Genomic DNA, 15,498 nt, shown 5'->3' on the forward strand with positions numbered 1-15,498 from the left:
AAGCTAGCAGCAATGATACTGGAAAAATCTAACAGAGCATTTCCTCCATCTACACACCCATTATCCCGTCTCAGATTATTTATTGTATGCTACTCTCTTGGTGTGTCCCACAGTGCATTGTTAAAAAGAGTTAGCAAGGGTGAACAAAATCACCTTTCTTTGGAATCTTAGCCGTTATAAAGATTTTGGTTATTACAGAGTGGACTTCCATTAATAAGCTACTTGTGAAAAATCAATGAATAAAGAGAAAGTAACAAAAATATCTATTTCTCGTACTCTCCATTCAGTTGCATAATTTAAAAAGAGGAAATAGCAACTTGAACAGAAAGTAAACAGAACAAGCATCTTGCATTTGACGTTCAAGATTATGTTAAAATCTAAGGGGTGGACTATCATCCTTTATTTTCAAAGGCTGTTTTGGACAACAGTGGATTTAAGCAGCCAAACAATGAGCATGCATTGAACAATACATTTATAGACTTCATAGATTTCATAGACATTAGGGCTGGAAGGGACCTCAGAAGTTCATCAAGTCCAGCCCCCTGCCCCAAGGGCAGGAAGTCAGAAGGAGTCATAGGATCCCAGCAAGGTTATCATCCAAATTTCTCTTGAAGGCTTTCAAAGTAGATGCTTGAACCACCTCCAGTAGCAGGCTATTCCAGACCTTGGGGCTCAAACAGTAAAGAAGTTCTTCCTTATGTCCAGCTTGAAATGGTCTTGGAGAAGTTTATGACCATTTGACCTTGTCATCCCTTGGGGCACTCCGGTGAACAGACATTCCCCAAAATCCTGGTGAGTACCCCTTATAAACTTATAGGCAGCCATCAGATCACCCCTGAGCCTGTGCTTTTCCAGGCTGAAGCATCCCATAGCTCTCAGCCTCTTGTCATAAGGTCTGTTTTCTTGACCCTGATCATGGGCGTGGCTCTTCTCTGGACTCTCTCAAGCTTCTCCACATCCTTTTTGAATTGTGGAGCCCAAAACTGGACGCAGTACTCCAGCTGCGGCCTCACCAAGGCTGAGTACAATGGGAGAATGACATCCTGGGATTTGCTTGAGAAGCATCTATGGATGCAAGCCAGTGTTTTGTTCGCTTTACTAGCAGCAGCATCACATTGAAGGCTCATGTTCATCTTGTGGTCAATCATAACCCCCAAGTCCCTTTCATCCATAGTGCTAGCCAGCGTAGCACTGCTGAGCCTATAACCATGCTGCGGGTTTTTCTTCCCAAGGTGGAGATCATTGCATTTTTCAGTACTAAACACCATCAGATTCTTGTCCGCCCATTTCCTGAGCCTGTCAAAGCCAGCTTGGATCACCCTCCTGTCCTTAGGTGTGGATGCTTTACCCCGAAGTTTGGTGTCATCGGTGAACTCGGCTAGTCCACTTCTGATGCCAATGTCCACATCATTAATGAAGATGTTGAATAATATAGGTCCAAGGACAGAGCCTTGTGGGACACCACTGGTCACAGCACACCACAATGATTGATTTCTGACAACCACAACCCTCTAGGTCCAACCACGGAGCCAATTCCCCAGCTAGTGGATCATAGTGGACCCGAGGCTGCAGTTGGCCAGTTTTGCCAAGAGGTGATGATTGGATACCAGATCGAAGGCTTTTTTAAAGTCAAGATATAGGACATCAATCTCCTCTCCCTTGTCCAGGTGATAGGTCACCTGGTCATAAAAGGAAATAAGATTGGTCAAGCAAGACCTACCTGCAACAAACCTATGCTGGCTATCCCTCAAGATGTTGCCATCAGCCAGTCCATTAAGAATGGCCTCTTTGATAATCTTTTCTAAGACCTTCCCTGGGATAGAGGTCAGGCTGATGGGCCTGTAGTTTGCTGGATCCACTTTCCTCCCTTTCTTGAAGGTAGGCACCACATTGGCCTTCTTCCAATCTTTGGGCACTTCACCAGAGTGCCAAGAGTTCTTGAAGATCCATGCCAGGGGCTGAGCTATGATGCTAGCTAGCTCCTGGAGTACCCTGGGGTGTAGACTGTCAGGGCCGGCTGACTTTAAGGTATCCAGCCTCTCAAGGTGTTCCTTCATGAGGTCAGCATTGATGGAGGGTAAGGAATCTCCCTCACCCGGGCCTCCCTGTCCTGTAATGCACAGGGGCATCCCATGGGACTAGTGAAAGACTGATGCAAAGTATCCATTTAGCAAGTTGGCTTTTTTCTGGGCATTGGTTGTCAGCTGTCCCATGTGGTCTGATGTTGCCTTTGCTTTTCCTCCAGCTCCCCACATATCTAAAAAAGGACTTTTTATTGTCCTTGATACTTGTAGCCAGTTGGAGTTCCGTCGCAGCCTTGGCTTTCCTGTTTTGCTCCCTGCAGGTCCGGACCAGTGCAGAATATTCCTCCTTGGAGGTGGATATCATCCTCCATCCTTTGTATGTCTTTCTTTTTAGATGCAGGAGGTCCGCTAGTTCCTTGCTGAGCCAAGGGGGCTGCTGTGCCCTTTTGCTGGCTTTCCTCCAAGACAGAATAGACTTAACTTGTGCATTCAGGATTGCTCCTTTGAGGAACATCCACTCTTCCTGAACTCCCCTCCCCTTTGGGTTGTGGTCCCATAGGGCCTTACCGACAAGCCTCCTGAGCTTGTCAAAGTCAGCTTTCCTGAAGTTGAGGACTTCTGTATTACTGACTGACTTGCCAGTTTTATGGTGGATGGTGAAGGTGATCAGCTCATGGTCACTGTCACCCAGCTTCCCTTCGATCATTAGGTCACTGATTAGGTTGTCCCCAGTTGCCAGTACCATGTCAAGCAGTGCTTTACCTCTCGTTGGCCCATAGACTTCTTCTGTCAGATAGAGCTCATCCACGCACAAGAGGAAGCTTTGCGACCATTTGGATTTGTGCGAGTGCTCTTCCCATGAGATGTCTGGGTAGCTGAAGTCTCCCATGACAATTGTACAATGGGAGTATGCAGCCTCAGCCAATTCCCTGGTGAACTCCCGGTCAAGCTCTTGATTCTAGGTGGGAGGTCTGTAGTAGACTCTCACCATAGTGTCCCCTGTACCGTGTTCCCCACGGATTTTAACCCAGAGGGTCTCCAGTCATCCACCCTGGGTGCCAATGTCAGCTTGCAGGGATACATAGCTCTCCTTGACCCCTTTTATCCACTCAATCTCTCCTGTACAGGTTATAGCCATCTATACCTGTGGTCCAGTCATGGGTGGAGTCCCACCAGATCTCCGTTATCCCTATGACATTGTAATTATTTGTGTTAAGCACAAGGACAAGTTCCTCCTGTTTATTCCCCAAGCTTCTGCCATTTGTGTACAGGTATCCAAGTGTCCCCTTGGGGTCCCTTGCCTTGCCTACAGATTGTTCCAGGGCTGGGGCAGGGGTGGTCTCCCTTAAGTGCGTTGGCCTACTGGCTTTGCAAGGGTTGCTTAGCGGGCCAGCAGTGGCGGTAGTCCCCCCATCTCCCATTGGGCTTAGTTTAAAAAAAACAAACAAAAAACAAAAAGAAAAAAGATTCCACTCTTGAAATACCTGGTCAAACCTTAAAAGACCTATAGTTGGTGATATATATACAATTTCTCCTCTATTTGTACGATATGATATTTAATTCTATTTAATATACCTTTAGATATATAGGTAATTTAGATAATCAGAGGAGAATGTTTTTGAAATGTTGAGTTGTTCTTTTTCAGTTGTATTTTGACTCTTTTTTGCTTATTACTGTTCTTTCTACAATTTGGGACACAAATGTAGATTTCTCATTTCAACTTCTTCCCTGCAGATGTTTCCTGTTCATACAGATGCTCATAAAAGCACACTGTAGAAACAGAAAATGGAAATGACCACAGCAAAAGGTTCAGTTGGACATTTTTTAGAGGTGCCAGGAAGGCTGCATTTCTCCAATGGGATGTAATGAAGGTCATAATGAGAGAACATAAGTTCCACAGGAAATAAGACGGTCATACTCTAATTGAAAAAGTTAACCAAGCCCTATAAAGAGACAATTGATTTCAGTAAAATAATTAATACTATTCCTGTTGATAAACAGAATACAGAATATGAAGAATGACTTTTCGGTTTGGCGTATGTATTCAGAAGAGAGCATGCTAGAATTTGGGTAGAGTAATAAGTGTTAATGTTAAAGCAAGGATCTATGTTCTAGCTGTGTTGGCCTGAGAAAGAGATGCACAAAGCTTTTGGGTCAGAGACAATATCTTTTATTAGACCAACTAAAAAGTAGCAAAGAAATTCCTTTTTCTGCAAGCTTTTGGCCACAGATACCCTTCCTCAGGCTGCGGAGAATTCAAAGATTGTAAAAGTCCTCTTAGGTAGAAAAGAAACTCCATTTTGCACAGGGGAGCTAGAGGGTGGATGCTTATCTGCACACTATGCTGGACCTGAGATATGAAGCAGAACAGAGGTGTAACCAGTGTTAAAGCAGGTGACTTGGGGATTACAATTCTGTGATTCTATTCCTGGCTTTGAGTGACTCATAGCATGATGGTGGTATGTCACCAGCCCTCTTCCTCTCTCACCCTCTATACAATAGGTATGAGATAAAAACTTGGTTTGCACAATGTTGGGACTTCCAGAGAAGCTACTGCTTTTCAATTTGATAGATTGATAGATTGTTGTTAGAGCTAAATTGTTGGTTGTAGCCAGACTGTACACTATGCAGGACCTGAGATGTGGAACAGAGCAGAGGTATATCAAGGCAGCTCAGCAGCCAGGGAAGCAGCAGATCCTGGGTGCTGGCGCCAGTTGTTAGTGGTGCAAGCAGCCACTGGCAGCTGTTATTTTTTCCAACCCTGCTGCCCCCAAGACAGTGCCAGGACTGCTGTCCCAGTTGTTCCACCTTAGTTACACTACTGCAGCGGAGGTGGTGTAATTCTGGCATTAGACAGACACTGGTTCTTCCTTAGGTACAAATTAAAATAATCTTGTCTTCTGGAGTGGTCTCTCCCACAGCTATTTATTTTGCTGTACACTACACATTTCTGCTTGACTAGGGACATAAATTACACATAAGCCTGTATAACTGATTGGAAACTTCTTCAAATATGTAACACAACAGAAGAATGCACATAAAAACTAGGGCTTTGCAAAGCTTCAGTCCCTGATTTGATTCGGCAGAGATTCGGCCCAATTCGGTGGCTGAATCTCTGAATCCAAATCGAATCAGAGGGTCCTTTAATCTCTTCGAATTGAATCAGAACCCTCCAAATCAATTCGGAGAGATTCAGAAAGATTCAGAGATTCGGCCATAGACACAGCTTTAAATGTTCTTTCTACATACCTCTAGGTAGCAGGCAGCTTGTGAATGCCACAATGTTGGGATGCATGGTGTGACCCACAGAAGCTTGGGGGGATCCCCAGCACACTCGGCAGCAGACCCAGAAGTGAACCAGAAGCACTTCTGGTCTACCTCAGGTTCTGCTGAGAAGCACACGGAGAGGATAACCCATATCCTCCCAGCTCAAAAACTGGTGCATCCTGGGTCTGGGTGGGCATCTGGGGTCCCCCCCATGGCCGATCGCTGAGCTGAGGGGCACAAGGGGGCCTCCAGCACACTCCCCACTGGACCTGGAAGTGGAGTGGACGTACTTCTGGTCCACTTTAGGGTTCGCCACCAGGCATGTGGAGGGCCCCCTCCCCACATACTCCTGTGGGATGCTCCATCCACCCCAACATCACAGCATTCACAAGCCACACTGATACCTCAAGGTATGTAGAAAAAACTTTTAAAGCTGTGTCTATGTCTGAATTGCTGATTCTTCAAATCAGCATCAAATCTTCAGATTCAGCTGAATCGAATCAGGGACAGTGATCTGAATCAATTAATCGAAACACTTTCCCTAATTTGGGCTGAATCCAAATCTGAATCAAATAGGGCCTGCTTTGCACACCCCTAATAAACACTTAACTTATTTAGGTTAAATCAGTTTATTGAACTTCTGCCCCAGATCCCCTCCAGAGTCAAATTAACTCACAGTACCCCAGCATCCCAAGCTGCTTTGCACCTCCTCCTTCCCCCCACAAGGTAGGCAAGCCAGCTTTGGCCCAAGATGTCTGCTGAATCAGAGGAGGGAGACGTGCTCTAGTGTCCACCCCGCAACCCCACTTCTGGACTAGGCCACTGTAGGCATGTGGCTTCATTTCCAGAATCAAAAGTGAATGTTCACTTGCTTATTAGTTCAATCTACACATCTTAGACTAACTTGTGAAGATTGAATAGATTTAGCCTCAGGCTTTTTGACTATATGGACTTAGCCCTTATGTTCATGAGATAAGAATATCGGATTCTTTCACATGAGATTTCTACAACGTTAGAAAAATCAGAATAAATGAACAATGAGTTATTAATAGTAATAATAAGTTCTCAAGAATTCTAGGTTTTCAACAAGCCCCAATTTACATGAGTGTAGACTCAAGCTGCCTCCTTTATTCAGCTTTCCTTACCCAGATTTCTTGTCCCTTCTCTGTTGCAGCTAAATATAACCAGAAAACTCCTCAAAATACCTTGTTCTTTTCTCACACTAATTCATTCCTATAACAAGCTAAGCTAGTAAGCTAAGCCTGTCAGCTAAAGAGATTTTGAGTATTTTTCGTAATAGTTTTTCAGATAAGAATCTTAAGTTTAACGTATTAAAGTTTGGTGGGAGAAGAATGCACTTGGGGTGAACACAGCAAATAAACAAGCATCAGAACTGACAGATTATGTTCCAACCCTGTACCCTGAATTTTCAAACTCGTCAGAATAGGATTTACAGGAAACATCAGCAAAAAGTTTTACTGACAGTGTCACATTACAATGAATCACTTAGTGATTGATAGGTGCCATTTCAACAGCATCCTGATCTTGCCACAATTCCTACTCTTCAAGTACACTTTTAATTTATATTTTATCTTAGAATAAGTCAAGTTATTGGAGACATTGACTGCTTGGGTTTTTTGGTTTAGGAAATTAATGGTTTTTACTGCATTATCTAAACCTTGCAATTCTTTTGCTGCCTTATCCAGTGTTTTTCTATTCCTGTCAGATTGTGAGTGTGTTTGTTATTATATTGGTTTACAGTACAACTTAGCAACCTATCCTCTCTTTAGTTCCTAGCATTGCCTCATATATTTATGAGACAGCATTTCCTCAGCATTTCCTCATATACCAGGGGCGGGCAGTTATTTTGGGCAGAGGGCTGCTTATTGAGTTTAAGCAAGCCATTGAGGTCCACATGACAGGCAGCCCAGAGTAGATAAATGTTAATTTTCTAAATATTTTAGGGGCCCTGTGGGCCGGATAGAGTGGCCTGGTGGGCCGCATCTGGCACCCGGGCTGCATTTTACTCACCCCTCTCATCTATTCATCTAACTATTACATCTGAAATGTATTTTGATATTTGCATTAAATGTTACAGAGGAACAAGTTATCAGATAGGGTACTTAAGATTGGATGTGATTCTTGCTAGCATTTTACAAGCTTGTTTAAAACAAACAAAAATGTGGACAAGAACTCCAATGGTTGATTTACACTGGAAGTTAAAGTGAATTCACATTCACTGCCTGTCCAACCTCTCATCCTTTGGCAGCTGGCCTGTGAGCCCTTGATAGCTAGTTATTTTACATTCTCTTAGAAGCACTAATATGGGGTGGAGTGACATTTAATTCTAAAAACTCCACCACAGAGGAGAATGGAGAAGCAGGAGGAAATGATTAACCAGCCAGAACAAAAGAATGTTAACGTTACAGTACATTCTATCACAAGTCTAAGTATGTTTTTCCAGAGGGCTTTATTTTATATAAAATAAACTTTTGAACTGCATGGTGAGGACTGTGATTAAAGCAATACCTATTACTCTAGAAACAGACAATCTGTCTTACAGCAAAATTGACATTATCTTTCTGTTGTACAATTTGACAAATATCACAAATTTTAAAATTCTATATGTTCTTCACACAAGAAACTACTGGTTTTGTCTTCAGCAAGAGCCAGAATCAGTAGACTGAAATCTGAGCTCCTTCACACTATGGAGAAAGAGATATTGTCACTTCAGTAGACTACTGGAGATGTGCTTTCTTTGTTAGCACAGGACTCAACATTCCTTATTCCCCATATGGAAGTGCTTAAACAGCTGCAGCCCACGTCTGAATTGACAACACTTAATCCCTTTTACATATAGAAAACACTGCATCAGTGAAAGCACTGCAACATCATTGAATTTATTTTTACTTGGTTTAAATTTCTAAATTGCAACTACTGCTGCCCAATCCAATAAGATGGGTGCATACCCCACCAATTAAAATTTACTGGGACAAAGTTCTGCTAATCAGTGCATCCAGCTCCACTGACCCCTGAGGGAAAAACATGCGCTAGACAGGGTACCCAGTAGAGTCACAAAACAGGCAGTAGGTTCCAAAACAAAAGTACAACCACAGAAAAGTACAATCTCAGACTCCCCCCAGAGGTGGTGCAAGCACCTACTCTGCATTCATTCAAAAGGTGTTTGGATGTTTAACTTGCTGGGATCATTTGATCCCTGCAGACTTCCTGCCTGTGGCAGGGTGGCTGGACTCGATGATCTCACAAGGTCCCTTCCAGCCCTAATGTCTATGAAATCTATGAAAATGCCCAGCGAGTAGATTCCTTCCTGTTCATATAGCAGGAACTCCAGCATAAAAACCAGCATTTTGCTGTAGCTTGGGAGGTGTAGTACCAGGAAGGGAATGATCTCTCAGGTAAAATATACCTGTATCAGTGTACAGATCCTAGGAGCCATGTTTTTTTCCCTATACAAAGGACATTCTCCATTTGCAGATGAAAGAGACTATGATAAAAATATGCAGAACAAAGATACCTGTGACTCATGAGTGCACAAAACAGAGTAATAGGGTTAAGAAATGAGTGGCTAGTTCAGCATTTAATATAATGGATAAAAGAGGTCTCTCATTCGGGTGAGTTAAGCAAATGCTGTATTTGGTTATGTTTTCCATTCCGACCTTGAAGCATGATTTTCTTGGAATTTCCAGCTTGTATGGTTTTCTTTATAAACTCTTTTTTTCTGGTTTTAGCTAGTAGCCTTGGAAGGAAAAAGCCATAGGTTGTCTTTAATAAGGATCCCTACTGCTTATCATTGCTGCCTTGTGTAATTGTCTGGAAAAGGTCAAAACACATTGTGGTGCTTTTCTCTTTCAAGCTGAATAAACTTCACTGTTTCCTTTCAATAGGCTTGTAAGCCTATTCTCCAAATATAGTATAAAAAAGAATTTCAAAACAAAATGAAGAATCTCCAGAGCCATGACTTGGCATCTTTGGTCATCTAATTAACAACAATCTAGACAAGAAATCGATCCCAGGATATCTGTGCTGGTTGTAAAATGTATATAGCCATATCCAAAACAAAATGACAACCTTGAAGCCAAAGCTATGTTCTTTTTTTTCTTTTGCCTGAGGCAAAATTTGAGACTATAACATCAGCTCTAATTTTGTTTTCAGTTTCTATGGTATACATTACAAGCAGCCATTTTAAGCAGCAATTTTGATGCTGATTGCACTTCTGTAATTACTTTTATAAACTCAGCTTGTATTTAAATTGTTTAAAATGCTTTCAATGTTGTGCTTTGGGGAGTTCAGAACAGCTGTCTAATTATTTAAACCCAGACACATCAAGACAATGACTATGAATTTTGACCCTTGATTTAGAATCTTTTGCTTTACGTTTAAGTGGATTTCTGCTTTACAAAAAAGCAGAAATCCACTTAACATGCACCATACTTACTTGTGTACACACACACACATACACTTCACATGACAATAAACCCTGTTATTTGTCAATTTGTTACTTTTTGGGAGGTGGGGGGAAGGAGAGAACTTTAACTGGTCTCTATCCTTTAGCTCCTCTTTAAGTTACAGAGCACTTTCACTGCTACATGCTGCAATATTAACAAATGGCATTGTTATGGCTACCTGTTAGCATCTAGGGACATTCATGCATGCTGTCTTGATGCCTGACACTGTTCAAACACTAAGGAAGACATGACCAACTGGACAAATACTGAGAAATATACGGGGCTCAATTATGAACCAAGCAGATGAATTTGGCAAGTTGCTTTCAAGGGTACCAGAGATAACACTAGGGTTTTCCTTGCTTAGTCTAGAAATGTTTTGAGGATGGGAGGGGTGTGGGGTTCGGGCAGGGTTTGTTTATTTTTGTTTTAATTGGGGTGGGGGTTGCTTGTTTTTTTTTAGGACTGTAAAATGCTATTTAGTTGTAGGAAATAAATGCTCAAGTTGCAGGGATCTTTGTATTTCTTTGAGGGTATCTTTGACTTGAATATTCTTTATGCATTTATGGCCAATTGACTTAATTGATATTACAGAAGGAATGATTTTGGCCCATTAAAAATGTAATTATATGGTTAGATCACTCATCATCTGTAAATAATGGTCCATCCTGTTCAAACCCTATGGCATTTAACAAAAGGGTGTGGTGTTCTACAAACCAAGCCACCCTTAAAAATCTGTTTTCAGACTGAACCAAATATGGAAACAAATACTGATTATTAGTCATCTGTACCTCTGGGTATTTTCTTCATTTTTCATTGTATTACATTGGCTAGATGTGCAACTGCGTTAATTCAGTCCTGTGTTCAGTGTAACTGGCAGAAAACTGTAGTAACACAGTCATCAATCTGGCTCTGGCTCTGTCTTACCAGAAGCAAGAGTGACTGCTAATTTTCCCTAGCTCTGGTTTTTACTGGGACTGAAACGTGATTGTGAGTCTATGCATAATGTTTTGAACATGAAAGAGGGTTACTCAGCTAAACTCAAATAAATGGGCACAGCCTAGGGAGTCCTCCTGTGGTGAACAGAATACATAGTACCTCTTCACAGAGCTTTTGTGAAGCAAAGCTATAGCTTCTACAGCACACACAGTGTGTATGGGAACTTGGTCCTACCCAAAACTGTCTGTCTCTCTCTGATGCTATGTTGAGAACCCCTGGGAAATGCTCAATGGCAGTGTTAAGTTCTGAACAGGCTTTCCATATCCTCTCTTCCCAGATACAACAATGGCTTTGCTGCCTATGAGGCTATACTAGAAAAAATGGCAAAAGAGTCAAATATATATGGAACAGCCTCTGTTGTTCTTGTGATTAAGTATGCAGACTGCATACATTAACTAATAGAATATTAAGTAACAATCCAGCAACTGTAGTGCCTCAGAACCCTGATATCTGTTTGCTGAATATGGCCAGATTATAGCAACAGTGTCTTACCTCCACTGATGTGCATCTTGGGAGAATTTAGCCATTTTGGAAATAGGTATACTGTTTTTTTTTCCTACTGCATGCCCAGTCCTCTTGAGTACTGGGACATGGAGTGAATGCCTTTAAGATAATGTACATCTTAAAAACTGTTGTTTTCCAGCAGACAGCTCATTAATTGAACTGAGTTCAGTTTTTCAAGGTTTTCTTCTTCAAGTCATGAGAGTTGAACACTTTTCCTAAACAAAAGCTGAGATTCTGACCTCATCACGTGACTTAGGGAAATGGGTCCACAGTGCACTCCAGTATAGGGTTGCTGTTCATTCATGTAAAAGAAGTTGGTTGGCCAGTTTATGGACCAATGCTGGGTTTAGGTAGAGACACAGATTTCTCAGGGTGAGCTCTTTTATTAGACCAACTGTATAGTGATATGGAATTAGATAAGCTTTTGAAAGTTTTATGCAGAGACATTTATAAGCCCAAAGATGCACTGGTATAAAGTGAGAAGAGAAACAGGCCCCAAGTGTTTAAAAAAAAGTCATACTCATTTGGTTTTAGTTAATGTGAAATGACTCACTCTGGCATCAGTGATGAGCACTCATGTTTCCTTTCTACCCAGAGGAAGAAAATCTTAAATGTGCAGCTTGCTGCTTTTTTCAGTTAAAATGTAGATCTACCACTCTAGGTTTCATTTTTAACATCTCATGGACATAATGGATTCTGAAGCAAATAACATGGATGCCTATGCAGAGAAGAAAAGGAGGGCAATAAAAAATTAATTGACGAGTTTTTTTTGTATGTTGGCCATTTGTTGTTCTGCATCACTTCAGTGCTACTACCATTTGAGAAGTAGGTAAGAACATGAAAGAGAAACCTTCGATTTGTGATATTGATGAGTGTACTTCTATATGAGCACAGAGTAAAACTGAAAAAATCATTTATTACTAAGATGTTAACAAGAGAAAAAATCTACCTATTCTGTTGCATAAATCCAGAGAAGGGAAGACTTAAGCTAGATGCTAAAAAACAGATCTTTGGGCTTAGGTGTCTCACTCCACTTGGGCTCTATAACAGGGAGCCTGAAGGCTCCTGTAACCATAGGCGACTGGTAGAGGGTGCACGGGGGTGCACGTGCCCCCCCTGATGGGGCTGGTGCCCCAGCGACGGCCAACACTGATGCTGTTGGTAGAGCTGGTGCCCCCCCTGACAGGGTCACTGCCATTGGCAGCTTCTGTGGGTGCCCCCCCACCCAGATTCTGGAGACACCAGTCACTCATACCTGTAACCTTTTAAAGGTTACTTTAAGGGAAGGCAGCTTGCAAAACTGGCTGTGTGGGACAGCAGCAGCAGACGCACAGGTTGCAGGTGGCTGGGGCTTCAAGGCATATCAGCCCAGGACCAGAGCTTGAGCTTGGTATAGGGGATTGACCAGAGCAGGGAAGAACTTTATGTAAGCAGTTTGCTAATATTTCTATTATGCTGATGTTTATGTTTGTTGAGGGCTCTTGGGAAGAGGAGGAAGCCATGGAAGGGTGCCTGACCCTGGCCTGGGTTAGGGACCTGAGGGTAGAGGAAGCAAATAACCTGGCTTGGTGTCAAGGCCCAGAGGACTGAGGACTGGAGAAGCAAGTAGCCCAGAGGACTGAGGACTGGAGAAGCAAGGGTCAGGGGCCAGAGGGATGAGGGTAGAGACAGTGGGGGCAGCTTAGCCTGGGATCAGGGCTACTGAGGGCTGGCCTAGAGTGAGACAAGGGCCAGGGGCCCAGAAGCTGACATCCAGGACAGTAGCCCTTGGGCTAGGAGGCCCAGCTAGAGGAAAGAAGATGAAGCAAGGAAGGTGAAAGCCTCAACAAAGGTTTGAGGGACTGAGTGGAAAATTGGGGCCAAGCCTCTACTCCTTCCCACCCTCCCTCCACCCCAAACACTCACTGATATCTGCAAGGCATGGGTGTGACTATGGAGGTCATGATTATTGCCTCTAAGGCATAACTGGGGTTGTCTTAAGGGATACGCACCCCACAGAATTTAGGGCAGGGAAGCCCAGAGGACTGTACACCAAATAAAGGCACCTAGGAAGAGACTACTCTGGCCTCTGGAGGCAGTCTCCCCAATTAAAAGACCTAAAGATCAAGTCATGCCAGGTGAGAGATACAAGGTTTTTGTTTTCGAAAAACAGGGCAAGGATTATGCTAATTCTTGATTGTCATAAAGGCATTCTTCCCTTCCCCATGTAATGTCTCACTAATGAAATAATTCACTCTGGCTGTACAGACCAAGATTCAATTGCTACCTCAGCTTCAGGCATTCAGACTCATGTTTCCCATCTCTTTGGAACCTAAGTCAACAGGTCTTCTGCAATAAAGTGCTCTTCAGCTCTCCAACTGAAGGTGTGCCATTGCTCAGAACAAAATTCAAGATTTCTGGGGCCAGTGGGAAAGAATGACTCTTAAGTCAGAGGGCATGTGACTAAAGACTAATGATTAGGACTCTCACCTGGGCATGAGGCACTTGGGTCCTGGACCCTGCTTTCAGGACTGTTTTCATTTTGTGCATAAAGCAGTTCTTAGAGTAGAATCTGTGTCCCAAAATGGATCTATCCCATAACTAATAGAAGTTGTTCTCTCATGTATATTAAACTGGTAGTCAAAGATCTGATGTATAAACAGAAATATAATGAACCCACAAAAAAGGTGTAAATCTGTTCCCTTAGTTGCATGCAGAAGGGATAAAGTTTTGTTGTTTTTTTAATGGCATCAAATAACTATTTTACTAAGGGCCATTATGGTACAAAGTTACTGTTTTGCCATCATGGTGTTTTATGTGAGAATAGAGTTTGATCTTGACCATGTTGTACAAAAAATTACATTATCTTCCAGAAAGCAAAATTAAACTTCCAACTCATTGCAAATTTATTGTTAACATTTGATTTGTTTTGTGAATGACCATGTGACATCTCATGGTAATTTGCCTATTCAGTGATATTACTCACAGAAAACTAAAGATTACCATGCTTCCTTCCTGTTACAGGAAGTAATATGACACACAACTTACAGCAATGTCGACTGAAAGTAAATCATGGTATTATCTTTCCAACTAAATTGTTCTTCAATAAAATATTAATGTGAGAGCACCAGCTAAACTGTCACAGTAGTTTAAGCAAGCTATAATTAGCTATAAGAATTCATATACCTGCATGTATACTGAGAACTTGTCAAATTGTAGTTTTGTATTTCTTAACAGATGATCATAGTTGTCAAAGTGACTAATGCATTCACACTGCTAAAGTGATGTGAAACAGTACATAGATTAAAAGAGGTAGAGGAAGTTTTTGCTGTAGCTTAAATACTAAAATACATGGTATACTGGATGACATTAAAATGCTGCATTTTAAAAAGTAAAAACTGTAAGCATGCTTTTCATGTGATGTCTGATTTAGTGCCTATGTAAAGGCTGTATATGTTTTCTGATGGAGTCTCAAAGTACAAAGTATAACAGTTTGCTTGAAATATCTAGTCTAGACATCTCAAACCACTCATGTTGCTCCATCTACATTAACTCTGCTAAATTGCATGTCCATTTATCTAGCACCATGCACTGTAATCATATACTGCAGTAAGATCTACATTTAACATAGATGGATAATATATTTACAAAACAGCTATGCTAACTTCCTAGAGCCACTTTAAATAAAGAGAGATACTATAAAAATGGAAGTTTTATCAAAAAGGCAGAGATTTGTCCCAAGTTTTAAAATATCATGTCATATTTCAACCTAACAGTTTCACTAATGCCAGTAGGATCTGACCATTTGGAATAGTTTCATTATTTCTAACAAGAAAAAAAAAGGGAGGGGGGAGGTGTATAGGGGCATGTCTACATGTGTTTTTATATGTGCCTAAACTTAATGTACATTTATCTAATGCACATTAAGATGTTTTAGCCATGCGTCTACACGTGCATGTGATAAGGTGCATTAACTCAGTGCCTGGACCAATTTGGGACTAAAGTTAGCCCCACAGTCAACATACACAGTGTTAATGCACATTAGCGTGTCTACATATGCATTAAAGTGCTTTAGAAAGTAGCTTAAATTCACCACTTTTAGGTGCATTAAGGGTGTATATGTGTAGACCCATGCCATTAACGTGCCTTAAAAATTGCTACTGCACCTTAAATCGCCATGTGTAGAGATATTAAAGTTGGTAAACTAACAAACTGCTTATTCAGAGAGCATGAACATTTTTTAACCTTGCACCTGGGCTATT

Source organism: Alligator mississippiensis, chromosome 1 (assembly GCF_030867095.1).
Source record: "Alligator mississippiensis isolate rAllMis1 chromosome 1, rAllMis1, whole genome shotgun sequence".
Taxonomy (NCBI): Eukaryota; Metazoa; Chordata; order Crocodylia; family Alligatoridae; genus Alligator; species Alligator mississippiensis.